At 42.0% G+C, this 15,798-nt stretch overlaps 1 protein-coding gene and 1 long non-coding RNA gene across 18 annotated transcripts in view; one reads left to right on the plus strand and one right to left on the minus strand.

Annotated features, from left to right (window-relative positions):
• APBB2 (amyloid beta precursor protein binding family B member 2) overlaps positions 1 to 15,798 on the plus strand; it is a 328,434-nt gene that overhangs the window by 86,344 nt on the left and 226,292 nt on the right. For 4 of the 17 annotated variants that reach the window (XM_037897878.2, XM_043544467.1, XM_043544471.1 and 1 more), the window contains exon 2: positions 8,647 to 8,765. The exons of the other annotated variants lie outside the window; for them this stretch is intronic. The gene's annotated coding sequence lies outside the window, so the exon portion shown is untranslated. The remainder of the gene's footprint in view (positions 1 to 8,646; positions 8,766 to 15,798) is intronic. 17 annotated transcript variants of the gene reach the window in all.
• LOC122465355 lies at positions 11,492 to 14,796 on the minus strand. Its single transcript, XR_006290132.1, has 3 exons — positions 14,622 to 14,796; positions 13,365 to 13,494; positions 11,492 to 12,957 (listed from the first exon to the last, which is right to left on the minus strand). It is a non-coding gene; the product is annotated as an uncharacterized LOC122465355 (long non-coding RNA).

Here is a 15,798-nt window from a genome sequence, read left to right on the forward strand (position 1 = left end):
TTGCGGCGGAAAAGGTGAGCGTGAGCTGACTACTCATTTCCCAAGGCTGCCTTTCACCAGTATACTCTGGTCTCTCAAGTATGGTAGGTCTGCCCAGAGAATTAGGACATTTGGGGGATGTTTTTCTCTCAAATAAACATTCTACAGCTACAGCTCTAATCACCTCATGTCGAGGTGCTTGCTCTCTGCCATCTACATAAGTGTGAGCCCTCAGGGCTTTATTCCTCACTCTTGATTTCAGGCAGACAACAAATTCTGGATTTGTTTCTCACATTTATTGAAATACTTGTCTATCCAATTAGATCTTGCTATATTTTGTGGCAAGAGCTGGATTTTTAGCTGAAAACTCCAAGGCCGCTTTATTCATGTATTTTGATTAAAGTTATTTTATTTCCACTTGTTTTTATTTCTCTTGAATTTTGATTTAGCCTTCAGAGTGTTTCCAAAGCAGAATTGTTTTGCTGCTGAGGTGGAAACAGGGAGTCTTTTCATAATTGAGGCTTTTGTGGGCTCTGAAGCCTGGATCACAAGAGACAGATGGAAGCAAAATAAGGCCTGGCTACCATCCATCCACTGTGAAAATGTGTATTGCAGTGGTTCTCAAGCTGTGATCTGTGGACTACTCTTGGTTTGGGGTGTGCTTCCATGTGGTCCATAAGCTGCTTTTTATAGTAATGATTCAGTTGGCCTGTCTTTTAAAGATTACGGGGACGGTTTTGCAACATCTTCTCCCTGTCTGTTTTTTTAATTTGTGGTATTGTAGTGCAAGTTGAGCTGCAGTCACATTTGTGGATGACACCAGAATTGAAGAAAAATGATAGACCCAAGCTTCAAAATGACTAAGAGAGACTAGGGTAGTGGGGGGTGTAGGCAAGGAGGGGATACTCGAACCTAATTAATGTAAAGCCCTGCATCCAAAAAGGGGTAATTAGCACCAATACAAAAAGAAGGGAATGCAATAAAGTAGCTACGAACTATAGCATGAGAGTGATTTGTTTTTCATCTTGTCTCGGTGTCATTCATAAATAACCTAGTACTCCAGTTCCTTCAGGGAAGGAGTGAAATTTGGAATGGGAGGTTGTCTTAATAAATGGGCCACAATATGAAAAGATTGAGCACCACTAGTGTATTGCTTTCTATTTGATGTGTGCACCAAGACCTTCAAACAGAATAGCAGCTATGTTTCTGAAACAGCACTCTCACCTTGAATAGTTGATGCAGCCTTAGGAAGCTTGATTTAATTAATAATGGAAACTTTGACTCCAAGGCTGGTTTCTCAAAATGTATTTTCTTAACTTCCTTTACCAGTAGAACATAATAACTAAAAGCAGCAGAGTCCGCCTGATGGTATAATGATTTATCGTGTGCTATTATGTGGGTAAATCAGAATTTGAGGATTTGATTCATTGCACATAATCTGGCAGGACCAGGGTCATCTGGCGTCAGCACTTTATTGCTGTGAATAAAAATCGTACCTGCCATTTTCTCAGGGAAGCAGATACTGAGTTATGAAAGGGGATCAACCCTACAGTCTCTCATTTTGTACTGTGCTGCTATGGGAGAGAGAGTACATGATCTTGTGGATGCCGAGCTGTATGCGTTAGTGTCCGATCAGCCCAGCGTCCCCCCTGGAAAACTAGAACAGTGCCCTGTCAAGCAGGAGTGTTTTGAGGTAATGAAGGGAAGGCAGGGGTGAAGAGAAGAAACAGTACATGAACATGCAGCTTTTCAGGAATGTTTGGATCAATGCCCCTCTTCCCCTCTACTTTAGCTTTGAAATTTGTGTACTCCAGACCATTAGCCACTGTGCAGAGATGCCTGTCTTGAGTGGTAAATTTACAGTAAAATCAGAAGCAACTAAAGGTCAAAGGAGTAGCCATCCACAAGAACCAAATACAAACAGTAACTATCCTAGAGCATAGAGCACCTGGCATCTTCTTTTGCTCCAATTCAGACTTTAAAGCAGTTGAAGAGCATGGTGGTGTCGTGTGATGGACAGTCCACCCATGTCAAGGATATAGGTTTGTGAGTGCTGGTCTTTACCGGTAAGTAACATCGGCATAGCTATGTCTCCACACCCCTGAGAGACGTAGTTAAGTTGATATAACCCCCAGTGTAGACAGTGCTAGGTCAATGGAAGAATTCTTCTGTCGAACTAGCTACTACCTCTCAGGGAGGTGGATTACCTATAGAGATGGGAGAAGCCTTTCCATCGCTGTAGTAAGTGTCTATACTAAACTGCTGCAGAAGTGTTCTAAGCATAGACATAGCCTGAGTGACCCACTCTTCTGGACACTAGGTCCAAATGTGGCTCTGATCCAGCTCTAATTGGGGTTTATGTGTAAAGCAGCACAAAACGGAGAAATTACAGTGATTTTATTGTTTCATGATATTTGATATTTTTCTTAAAGTCCTGCTCCTTGAGCCATTTGATTATGTGAGAATCTGTTTTCATTTACAAACAAACAAAATCCTGTGTTTCTTGTCCCCATGATTGCAGAGAAAAACTTGAAAAAGTGAACCCGAAAGGCCCAAAATCCAGAAAAACCCCAAATTTATTATTTAAAAAAAATCTCATGATTTTTGAACTTTTGGGGTTAGGATTACTGAAAAGTGTTTGTAAAACATATACATAAAATAATGCCTACTCTGAAATGCCTCAAACGTTTTAGCCACTGTTGCAAAAAAGGGAGATTCTCCTTAGTATATGTTGAACTGGGGTAGGGAGAAATGAAAGCCTGTCTTCAAAAGTTAGTGTGTTAACTGAAACAAAAATTAGTGAGGGGAAGAAAAACAGCACAAAATAGATTCTTTCTTCTCCTTTAGCCCCTCTAGGTAGCGAAATATATTAATATGTAAAATGCTTGCTTTTGAAGGTTTGTCTAATGTTTAATGAATATTTGGCACAGGCTGCTCTCAGAGAAGCCGAGCATTTTTTTCCAATGAAAAAGGCAATGTTAGAAATGACAGGAAATTCTTCAGGCTGTGACAACAATTTTCCTTGTCCTTAGCTTTCCTATAATTCTTTTGAGTGTAGAAGTTAGAGGTTTACGCTTCATTATGTTGGAAGAGTCCTTTGCTTATGTCAAATTAAAATGAAACTTGTTAATGTATCTGGCAGGTTCCTGTATGGGGAAATAGTTGAGTTTGTATGAAAATAGTTAAAAATAACTCTTGAAACAAAACAAGCAAACAACCCAAATAAAAAACCTCTACTACATTTAGAACTTAAAATAATAAATTATTCAGGGGGAATGAAAGAGCAATTCATCCTCCAAATAGATCCAGTAGCTGTTAAGTATTGACAATATCTGGACACACTCCTTCCTCCATTTTATTAATTTTGGAGGGAAATTTTTTGTTCATTAGAAGAGTGGAAGAAAGGAAAAAATCCCAGCACAGTTGCAATATCCAGAGTCTATTTCAAATGTGGAGATTCCAGGCTACTTAAACAGAAAAGTGTGTTCCATTTTGATGGTAACATAAATACTGTGTGTGTGTGAGAAAGAGAGAAGTTTGTGTACATATCTATTTGTATAGATACTGCAGACAGAAAATATTAAAAAAAAAAAAAAAAACCCACCCTCATACAATAAGTCATAATTATAGCTCAGATTTTAAAAGCACAAAAGTCAGGAAATCTAATGTTATGGTTTCCAGAGCCACTGGAACCCTGCCAAAGTGCCATACGTGCAGTATGTATTAATTTGGCAGATTTATGATTACTGTGCAAGCCATAATTCCCTTCACAAGTTCCTTTCCTCCTGCACAGGCATATGATATAGGGAACCATTACAGGGGTAGAGGGAGGGTTTAGAGGTGTCATTGTCCCTCTTAACAGTTGTTGTGTTCCCTGGTGCCATCAGACTGTGCCCCTGCTATCTTTCCACGAAACCTTCTCTTTGAGGAGAAAGCACAAGAGAATTGTTTGTTTACCACAGACAGTATCTCAACAATGACCTCTGCTGGAACACTGGCTATCTGCTCTTCATCAGACATCATCAGAGAAATACCTACATCTGCCTTACAGGGGTTATGAACAGAAACTGCTGTTTAAAAATAAAGACCTAGATTCTCAGCTGATGTAGATTGGCATAGTTCTATTGAAGTCAACGGAACTACGCTTATCTATGCTAGCTAAGAAAAGAAAATGTCTCAAGTTTCCTTTTCTTCCTTTCTCTTAAAACGAGATGAAGTTTCACTGCCACAGAACATATCATTTTTACGAGGTATAGTTAGAAAGAAAAATACATGGAGAATAGCTGCAGTGGTTCCTTCATCAGCAAATTTCATCTTAACCTCAGTTAAGTCACACTAATTTGAGAAATAGGTGTGGAGCCTATATCTCTTCATATAGAATTACCCCACTGTTTATCGGGCATTGAGAAAGTGATCTTTGTTCCAACATCTTACAGTGGTTATGGCTGCCAAATCTTAACCTTGCCATCTGGTTCTTACTGAAATCCAGTAACACATATGGGGTCATCTTCCATGCTGTCATTTCAGTATCGCTCAATGGCTCATTCATTTGGGCTACAGGTTTCTTTGACCACTGAGAATCCCAGCTTTTGAAAACATTTTGACTGATTTTGTGTTTTCTGTAGTTTCCTTACACTTCTCCAGAGAAGGGAATTCCCTTAATACAGAGAGTGGTGAATCTCTTAAAATCAGATGTAGCCATCTTTATAAGTATGTTCTCCAAGTCACTCCAGTTGATTTGTAGCAATATGTACTTAGCCTTCCAGTCTGGTCATTTGTGAGGGCTAAGTATTGCTAATTTGTTTTCTGTGGGGGATATCAATAACTGCATATTATCTGTCTTCCAATGTACTGCTTCTAATAAAGTCTTAATTGAATTAACTTGGCTTGTGTGGTCTGGGAGACTGACCTTGCTGCAGCTTTGGCTGTCTGGGATCCCATTTGGGAGTCTAAGGTTTGTAGTCGGGGGCAAAAAAAGATTTTTTTCTTCTCTTCCCTCTTCCACTAATTGTTTTCAAACCTGCCCAATTCAGAGGTGCTGTAAATAGTGGTGTAAATGACATGCGGGAAGGTGGGTGTACACTGCAGGCTTGGGGGAGAGGACTGTAGCCTGAAGAGTAGCCAACAGGAGGATATAAGATAGTGTGTGCATTTACACCCATTTCAGGAACATACGCTATTATTTCTGGCACCGTTGAATTGACCCTGTGTATCTTGACAAAGCTTTGCTTTGTGACTTGCTGCCAAATGTTATTGCCCTTTCTTGGAAAACTCTCAGAAATGTTTGAAAAGGTCAGTTCTGTTACCAAGCTCTGCAGATGGTCTGGTGAGCCATCATTTAATAGCGCTCCCTCCTCCTTAGCGCTCCCCACACCTCTCTTGTTTATCCTGGTTTTTAAATTCAAGGTGATGAATGTAATTACACCACATTATGGGTGCAGTTTCCAAGTTTAGTGAAATTTCAACAAATCTGTCATTGGCTAACTATGAAAGTGATGGTGGGAAAATCCTAACTGGTTTTCTTGTGCACTTGGTGTTTCTTTGTTTCTTAGGGAAGTATGATGTTTTGCATCTGCAGTGCTTCTTTGTTCTGCAGTCTACTAATGAAAATAACCCTGAACTGAGAAGTGTTGGTGTTAATCTTGTTTTATAAATTTTCAATCACAAGAGATTTTTTTAAGCCTTTTTTTTTTTTATTGCTTCCATGTTTAGTTTTAGACATTAAATGCATTTTAATCAACTGGCCATTTTTATTTTTAAAAAATTATTGTTGTAAGGTCAGTGTATAGTAGGTTGGGTTTCATCTTTCAAACCTGGAGGGCTAAACTTGATGGTCTTCAGGCTTAGGTCTCTGTTTCTGCAAACACACATGTGTAACTGTTTATACTCATGGGTAGTCCCCTTGAAATCATTACTCGTGTGTAAAGTTGAGCAAGTACAGAAGTGTTAGCAGGATTAGGTCCTTAGCTCTTATCCTTGAACAAAAATGTTTTCGGTAGGTGGACCTAGTCAAAAGCAGAGAGAAATTTTCGGTCACCTGCTGATAGCTTGAAGTTTCAATGACGTATTGCATATAACCTAGTGTTTTTAAACACTGAAGACTACTAATCTTGCTAATTATGGATTTCAACTGACTGATCAGGAAGTTGGGCAGTTTGTTTCTCTTCTGTTTTTCCCTGTAAACATGAATGGATGAAATGTTCTGTAGAATTAACTAAGAAGTGAATTTGAAGTTCTATAATTAGAAATAATGACAGGTTTCAGAGTAGAGGCCGTGTTAGTCTGTATTCGCAAAAAGAAAAGGAGTACTTGTGGCACCTTAGAGATTAACAAATTTATTTGAGCATAAGCTTTCGTGAGCTACAGCTCACTTCATCCGATGCATTCAGTGACTGCAGGAATCTTGATTCAATGACTGAATGCATCGGATGAAGTGAGCTGTAGCTCACGAAAGCTTATGCTCAAATAAATTTGTTAGTCTCTAAGGTGCCACAAGTACTCCTATTCTTTTTAGAAATAATGTTTTTCACTATTGATCTTTTTCTTTGAAACTTCGTAGGAGGGGTGATACCATATTTTTTTTTAAGTTCATTTTGCATTGCATCAAGTTTAGAACAAGACTTTTCCATCTCTTTCTGTGTGACTAAGAAGATAAAAGTTCTTGTAATGTCAGTCATCTCTTGCAAATGATATGTTGCATTTTGGTACTTTGGGGGGTTTATAGTAAATGGACTTCTAACAGAACAAGACCGCTTTAAGATGGACATGAGAGGTTTCATTTCTCTTTTAAAAACAGACAGAACTTTGGTTTGATTTAGAGTTCTGCTTTTGCTAAAGAAAAAAGTATTTTTGTTGTTGGGGGTACTTTACAACAGTGCAGTGAATAAGATTTTGATCTTCGGGTCTATCATATTTACATTCCAGACTGCCTGGCTCCAGATATAAAGTGGAAATGGTAACTTCCTACCTAGAAATCTAGTTACTTTGAACATGGGTTTTCTTGTTGTAAAATAAGTATCTATTGTTGTTGGGTTGTCTAAGGGGTTCTCAGGACAAATTTTTTAATATCCTCGGAGTATAGCCACGCTTTTTCCTAAAATACTTAATTAGCTTTAGGAAAAACAAATAACTATGTGCATATACATGTCCAAGTTATTGTAGTTTATTTATTGCTAGCTAGTAAGTCTGTTTGTGAAAAGTGATATTAACAACGTACAAGTATCACTTTTTTCACAGCAAACTTACTCAGCCCTGCCGAGCCTGGAGACAATTAAGCCCTGGATGGGAGGGTCGGGGAGGCAATGGGGGTGGGTGGATGAGGGGCAAGTGGGGGCAACGGGGGCCTGGAGCCTGAAGCCCCACGACCAGAGCCTGCTGCCCCGCCACCCCGGGGCTGAAGCCCAAACCCTGAGCCCTCTCCGCCCTGAGGAAGGTGGGGAACTCACCAGCTGTCTGCTCCTCCAGCGTTGTGCCCCAGGTGTCTCAAGAAGGAGGCAGGGACCAAATCCTGCTAGCAGCCCCAGCAATCAACGCCAGAGTGGTGCATGCAGGAGCACCAGCGAGGGGGAAGGGCCGCTACTTTTCCCCCCTTCCATCACAGCCCAGGAGGCTGTGGCCAAAAGAAAAGCCCCTGATGGTCGCATACGCCACAGTGGCTGCACTTGAGAAATGCCTAGTATTTGTGGTAGAAAGAATCCTTGTTTCTGCAACTGTATTAGATAATCAAGATTCCAATATATTTTCAGTACTCAAAAGCCTCACCCTTTATCATTTGTCTAGAGTTGGAGAGACAATACTGTTGGGATCTGGACTGATGTACAGTGTACAGATTGCAAGATTACTGTTTCCAAATACATTTACTCCTTTTCCAAGAATAGACTAGTTGCTTGGTTCCTTTAAGAACCAAACCAAAAACACTTCTAATGTTATGTTATGAACCTGTGTTAGTGACTGTCTTTTTCAGAGTTTGGTATTCATCAGTGTTAATTTTTAAACGCACACATTTTATTTTCATACTGATTCTTAATATTGGGGAAGGGAATTGTTAATTTTATTATTAAAAATATGGAGTATTGGAAAGAATACTGGCATCTGTAAAGTGGTGTGGAGATGGAGATAATTTAAAAGGTCATTTGTCCATTTGAGTTTACAACTACTATACCTTATGTGCCTTAGATTAGATCATTGTGTCTCATACAAGCTTATGTTCAAATAAATTTGTTAGTCTCTAAGGTGCCACAAGTACTCCTTTTCTTTATACCAACCTATGATTTCTCCTGCAGGAGACATAGTACTAACGACATGTACAAATTGAGGACGCTTCTTTCTGAGTTACTATATGATTTTTGATCCAGGGCTCTCTTTACCTCCATTCTTCCCCCATTCATCCAAGGGAGTGCATTTTTAATGTGGACACTCTCCAGGGGGACCTATGAGTAATTGCTGTAGTGGATCTCGGACAACTTACTGCATTGCTTTCTAAGTCCAGCGGAAGCCACTGGTTTGAGCTACCCTGCCAACAGTTGTGTTGCTGTAACAACTCTCATCTTCAGGAGTTCAGCTGTTTTTACTTACTACTCCTCAGCTCACTGTTTAGAAGAGCTTTTGGATACCTTCAGGCTTGTATGTGACATACTTCTGTTTCCCACCCCTTCCCCCCCCCCACAGCATTTATAGGTTAATTTCTTCACCGTGTGTCCTCAGAGGCTGAGTGCTGCTGGTGTTAGTGGCAAGGGCTGAAGAGACCTGCCATTCCATACAAGCTTTCCACCAAAGAACTGGGGAGAGTAAGTAATTTTTTTTGTTTTATTTTCTGCGCTCATATTGTCTCAGCTTTCAGGCATTCAGGAGTATGTTTCTTCCTCATTGAGAGGGAAGTGAGTGGTGACTGACCCAGGATACAGTCTTTTTATACACAATATGCATGTACTTTCTGTGTAATGCTTTTGAATAAAGATAAATGAAAGCAACAAAACTCACACAGATGAGACAGCCCTTTCAAAGCCCGAGTAAAACCAGCTGTGGGTATACGGGCTTGTCTACACTCACAGATTGTGGCATTTTAACTATACTGGTATGGTTAAAGCATTACAAGCCCCTAGTTTGATATAAGAGTTCTGTATACCAGTACAGTTTATTCCCCTTCTCATGCAGGAATATCTATACTGGTGAAACGCATCTTTATACCGATATAATAGCATCCACGCTAGGGGAAGGACTGGGTTAACTATTGTGGTTTTAAAAAAAAATTACACCCCTAACTGACATAGATATCCTTGTACAAAATTTATCTGTAGACTAAGCTTACATTCCCAGTCAGGTTGTGGTTTCTATCTTTGACCTTGTCTAGACTGGGAAGATGAGTGACTGTTTAAAACCTATTGGTTAACAGAAGTTAGTTAATAACATTTTTAAACACTACTTAGCACCTACTAAGAGAGAGAGACTGTGATGTTTAAAAATGGTTTAGTTGGTCAGGATTGGGTAGATCTTAGTACTGACCACAATCAGCTAACGTTTTTTAACGCTGTCTAGGTCTATATAGGAGCTAAGTGGCAGTTAAAAATTATATATTTACATCACCACTCATTTTCCCAATCTAGAAGTGCTTTCTCTGCTTTAAGTCCCTCCCAAACACATGAAGGGCTTGTGCGATAGTTATGCCACTGTAGCACTGTAGTCTATACACTTCCTTTCTGTCCCTGTAATTAAAATCCCTTCTGTCACTGTAATTAATCCACCTCTCTGAGCAACAGAAACTAGATCAACAGAAGAATTCTTTCATCAGCCTAGCCACATCTACACTGGGGGTTAGGTTGATCTAACTACAATGTTGGGAGCAAAATTTTTCATAGCCCAGAGTGACATAGTTAGGTGGATCCAGTTTTGAAGTGTAGACCATGCCATAAATCTTCGCAGGAGAGCTTGTGCCTGGGCTACTGATCAACACCTCTGGCCAGATTCAATCTCACTCAGTCTCCTGGTGCTTTGTGCCAGACCTGACAGCACAGAGAATGGTGCCTGCTCACCTCCTTTGTGCGCCCCTGGTTTTGGAGCTACTGAGGCAGCTTTAACCTGTGATGCGAATCAGGGCTGTTTCTCTCCAGCCAGTTGACAGCTATCTCATAACAAAAGTCAGGAAGACGATTTGTACATACTCATCCCAAGTCTTTTGATAGGTTTAAGTATGAGGCAAAGTCTAAACCAATTCACTTTCATGTGCAATATCATACTAGATGCTTTGAAGACCTCTGGAAGAACTATAAATAGTTTTCTGGACTGTAGCATCATAATACTGTGTATCTTGAGCATTTATGGTACCTACAATTATACAAACAAAAATATAATACACAGAAAACAAAAACACGGGTCTGAATTTTATTGACACACTTCTACTGTTGTTCACTGTTCAGGTACCTGAAACTCCATTTTTTCCTTAAGAAAAGTAAACAAAAAAACTCTCCTTAAATGTCATTAAATATTAATGTATGCAGTGTTGTTGTAGCTGCATTGGTCCCAGGATATTAGAGAGACAAGATGGGTGAGGTAATATCTTTTATTGGACCAACGTGTGTTGGTAAGAGAGACAACCTTTCAGACTTACACAGAGCTCTTCTTAAAGACTTAGGAAACATCCATTTGCACACTCTTACATATTATGTAGCTTTACACATGTATGTTACTTATGTGAATAAGAATTCACAGGATCATTGGCTGAGTGTCTATTTGCAGTGACTTCTGCCGTATCTATGTTCTGGTCATTAACTGGGTGTGTGGGTATCAACTTAGTGGTCCATTTTCTTAACAAAAGTTGCTTTGTACTAGATGGAAATAAGAATTGTCCTCTTTTAAAATGGTGTATTTCAGCTATAAACAAAATGTAGTTTTCTCTTTTTCTGTTGTGTTTTTGTTGCAGTCTTAGCTCTGGTCTACACTACAAACTTATGTCGATATAACTGTGTCGCTCAGGGATGTGAATTTTTTCATACCCCTGAGTGACACGGTTTTATCAACCTAACTGCCTGTGTAGACCTGTGCCGATGGGAGAAGCTTTCCTGTTGGTGTAGTTAACGTCTTCACTAAGCACTATAGTACTGCAGCTGCACCGTAAGTGTAGACAAGCCCTAACTGTAGCTGGAATCTTATTTTTCATTTTAATCCAGTTATGCTCTAATGTAACCATATTTAGTGGAAGATTTTTTAAATATCCTTGATTAGCTTTATATCTACCATCAGTTTGGTTGCACATATAACTATTTGTATTAAATTCATTTCATGCTATTTCAGTAATTTACTTGAATTAAAAAATGCACTCATGAAATAATTGAAAGAGGGAGAGGCAAAGAGTAGCGGGACTACTTTTTTGCACTGTAATATAAAATACTTGCAATAAGTTAAAAGTCCTACACTAAAATTTTTTCTGTATCATAATTACATTGTGTAATGGACAAGTTTAAATATTCTAGGGCTATAACAGGGTTGTCTTAGTCCTCTTAGGGGCAGGGCCAGCCAACTTTGTTCCAAATGAAGCCCCTTTTATGAGGGGTAGTTCCTGGAAGGATCACCAGAGGTGTTGGGATTTTTGGAGGAGGGGGTGGGGAGTAGGACAGGTGACTGAATCATGTGACTACCAGCTGAGATTATATAAAAGAACGGTGTTAGCTCAGAGTGGAAAGCAGAATGAAAAAATAAGGTTCACAGCCTGGTGCTATGTAAGGGTTTCAGGACCAAGCCCAAGCTATGGACCTGCAATCCTTACTCTGGAAAAACTCCTTGAAACCCATAAGCACTAACCATGACTCTGCATATTTTTGTAAGGGCAGCAGGGGCTCTTGCAAGGTCTTTTTCTTGTCTTCCAGTGCCATGGTGAGCTCCTAAACTGTCCAAGTCACTATATTCATGGGATAGGAACTAACCCTATTCGGTTCCTTATGTTTTGAATGGCTTCAAGGAAACAGGCTAATAGCTCAGGACAGTAAAGACCGTTAAGCCAGTTTACCTTCCTCTTAGCTCTTTAAAGGGTAAAGGTCACTGAGGCAGAGGGAGATCAAAAATTTCAAGGCATTATCTGCCTTAACTCTGAGTTCTTTGAGTGTATGTCAGTATGGATCCCACTGTAGGTGTGCTTGTCCCTAATGTGTGTGAGATCAGAGTCTAATGAATAGCAATAACCAATGGGCTGTGCGCGCACCCTGTGCCTCCTCATGCTCCCGTATGAGGGCCCAAAGAATATGGCAGCTGCGCTACTCCTGTAGCAGGATGGTGAGACTCTCCTGTAGAGTCCCCCTTGTATACTTACCCTGTAGAGGGTGCCTTAACAGGCAGACTATAAACCTATGGCTTCAAGGTCTGCAATGGGCTAATTTAATTACAAGATGGACTCAGCCTCTTCTGTTTGGGAGAGAGTCATTTTGACACGGTGCTGGGCAGGAACTCCTGAGCCAGCCCTCTCTCATGCCAGCTCCAATTAAGGGAGGTAAATTGGAGCTGGCTAGAGAAACCTGCACCATTGGCAAATGGGAAACAGCTGCCAGCCTAATTAGCCTGGGGCTACATACAGGCCCAGGGGAAGAAAGGAATAGGGTGGGAGCCAGAGAGTGGAAGGAGAGTGGTAGCTCTTCCCTCCTGGGTGCAGAAGCTGAGAAGTCCTTAAGGCTGAAAACCCAAGCTGTATGTGGTGGGAGTGCACGCTGTAAATAAACCACACTGGTGATTGGTAAGCTCCAGGGTCTGCGTGATTTGTGAACGCAGCAGAAGCCGGAGCAAGGGGGCCTTGCTATACTCTGCTACAGTCATATACTGGATAAATGCTCGATGTGACAGTTGTTTTCTTCAAGTCAGAGGATGAGTGACTGAAGCTTTACTTTCTGGAACAGTCTATGGAGATCTCTTTATACGAGGAGGAGACAGGTACCAGAAATCATCAAGTACTGGGCAATCCAGCTTCCTTGAATGCCCCACCTAGCAGACAGACATCACCTAAAACCAATGTGGAGAAGACAGCACCAAGAAAATACCAGTTTCCAATGTTGACACTGCCAGCATTGAAGCTGACATCATCAGCAACGGAGCCAACACTGACGCCTCCGGTACCAAGGCTTGGCACCGAGAGTCCCTCCCTGAACAAAAATGAAGTGACTTCAGATGGAGCTCAGTATCTTCCCACAAGGAAAGAATACATCAGGCCTCTTGAGGAGATAATCACTAAGCCCCAAACATCATAGAGAGCTAATAATAAGGGACTGCCTATCTCCCTGACAGAGAGAGAGAGATTCTCTGGCACTGATGAAACAACCTTCTTTATTGTTGCCTTCAGCAGAATCACTGAGGCTACTGAACATGCCCCTGGAAGAATTGGAAATAACCTCCAGTACCAAGGGACTTACCAGTACTGATGCAGATGCCAGTGCCCAGAGGTTTGTATATGTTGGCCTCCCCTCGAGGTGATGTACTTCTCTCTGTCACTGAGGCACACATTCCCATCTTATTCGAGCAGAGAACCCCCTCCGCTGAGGTCTGTGGGCAAGATAATAGAAAGACCAGGTGATATACAGAGCTCAGCTGCTCTCACTTCATCAGGAATGGCACTGGTCTGTCCAATATCAGACAGGCCAGTCATATCCCTATGGCATGTTACAGTGGGCTTGCCAGGGTCTGTATTCAAATGCTTCTAAGAGCTGATCTCCATCCCAGTCTAGGAAGAGAAAGATCACGGTCCCCTGTGGCATCCCTGGCCAAACCACCCTCACTGGTTATGGAGGAGTACCAAGGGGAGCCAGAGGCCAGAGCAGCAACAACATTGTACCTTACCACCTAAGAACCTTTCAGTTTGCCACTAACAAAGTGGTGTCCTTGACATGGATATTAACATCAAGTGACTTAGTCATTTCAAAAACTACTTATGAGAATTGCAGAGACTCTAGAAATAGATATTAGTCATACAAGAGAAATCTCATAAATTGTTCACTGTATTGACAACTTCGGGCCTGGCCTGGATCACCCTCCCAATAAACAGAGGACTGCTTGATCCCACTAAAGCCCTGTGGCAAACACCTACCACTCACCACAAAAAAAGTGGACAAGCATTATCAAGATTCTCAAAAAGGGTTTGAGTACTTTTGTGCCCATCCCAATCCAGCCTCCTTGATCATCTCAGCCAGGTGGGCAAATCCACATACAACTGAAACATCCCAAATGACAAGGACCCATAGCAGCTCGACCTATTTTGTGGGTTATCCTGTTCCTTTGCCTCCCTTCAATTATGGGTGGCAAACTACCAGGCTCTTCTGGCTGTATATAACTTTTTGACCTGGCCACAGGGTGCACCACTCACCTCTGGTCTGATGCCTCCTCCTGGTCACTCTGGGAATTAGCTCTTGAGGTCAATGCCCAGTCCACAGTTTGCATGCCATGATTCTGTGTCTCCCTCTGGTCTGCAGCCCCTCTCTGAGCTCCAGGAACTTCAGTGTCCTCTTTGTGACTCAGCCTTTCGGCTAGGTAATTCAGTGTTTCCCCCTTCTGATAACAAAGTCCCTTCACCTTGGCAGTCTTCCTTTTCACTGCCCCATTGCGCCACTCCCTCAGTGGCCGTCAGGGGAACCTGGACTGACCCTCTATCCAGGTTCCAGTCCAGGGACCCTCACCTCAGCAGTTTTGGGTTCCTCTTCCAGCCTTCAGTGCTCCTTCCCTGGACTGCTTTCTGCCACATGTGGTTCCCATTCTGCTTGTACCAGCTCCAAATTCTCTTCCCAGGGACAGTCTGCTGCCTGCCTTCCTGTAGCCTTTCCCAGCAGTCCTTGTCTATTGCCAGCTACCTGGCTTTATACAGGCCCCACCTGTTCCTGCACAGCTGCTCTCAGTTAGTTCCATGCTCCCTGGCTGCTCCTTCAGCTGCAGCCTATGGAGTTAATCGGCCTGCCTGGCCAGCTTAAACCCTTCCAGTGCTGTGCAGGGTTGCCACCCTGTCACAGATGTGGAACTGAGTGACATCTTTTCTATCAAAGCTCCTATCTGAGAACACGCTAGAGCTCAAAGAAATAATGAAAGAGGGCCGGTTAGTGGTCAAGATGGCCCTAAAGGCATCAGTGGATGCTTTAGATTCCATGGCCAGATCTATGGCCATGATGCACAATGTGTCATGGCTTCAAGTATTGGGCATTCCCAGGGAAGTGAAGGCCGCAATCGAAGACCTGCCCTTTTAAGGCATGGAACTCTCCACTAAACGGACAGGAAATGCCCTGCACTCTTTAAAGCACAGTGAAGCCACTTTGTGTTCCCTGGGAAATCTGTGTCCCGGCTTTGTACTGCAAGCTATACCATCAACAACCTCTGACGAGACAGGAGGAATCCATCTTAGCACACCAGACAAGCTGATTGTCAGGTTTGGAAGAAACCCAGTTACAACAGCGGTTGCCTCTCTTCCTCCTCCTTGATGATGCACCCTGCTCCCGCAGGTCACCAGCAAATTTGATGGGCTCGTCAGGAGTCACAACAGAGCTGTTCGGAGAGCACGACCTTTGGAAGCTACCTCGCACCATTCCACTGGGTGTGGTCTGCCACGCTATTGGATGCTAGCGATCATCACCCTGGCTACCCCATCCAGTTTCAGTCCTTACCCCCTGCCCATCCTCTTCCCTCTTCAGGGACCTTTCTCTTGACAAAGGTGTCCTTGTTGCTGCTTTGTTGCTGCTTTTAGGAGCCATAGAGGAGGTGCTGCCAGAATTCAGGGGCAGAGGCTTTCCTACTCTGGGTATTTCCATATTCTGAAGAAAAAAGGTGGTTTTTTTTTTGGACATTTCGGTACCCCTGCTCTATTACCTT

The sequence above is a fragment of the Chelonia mydas genome, chromosome 4 (genome assembly GCF_015237465.2).
Source record: "Chelonia mydas isolate rCheMyd1 chromosome 4, rCheMyd1.pri.v2, whole genome shotgun sequence".
NCBI classification, from domain to species: domain Eukaryota; kingdom Metazoa; phylum Chordata; order Testudines; family Cheloniidae; genus Chelonia; species Chelonia mydas.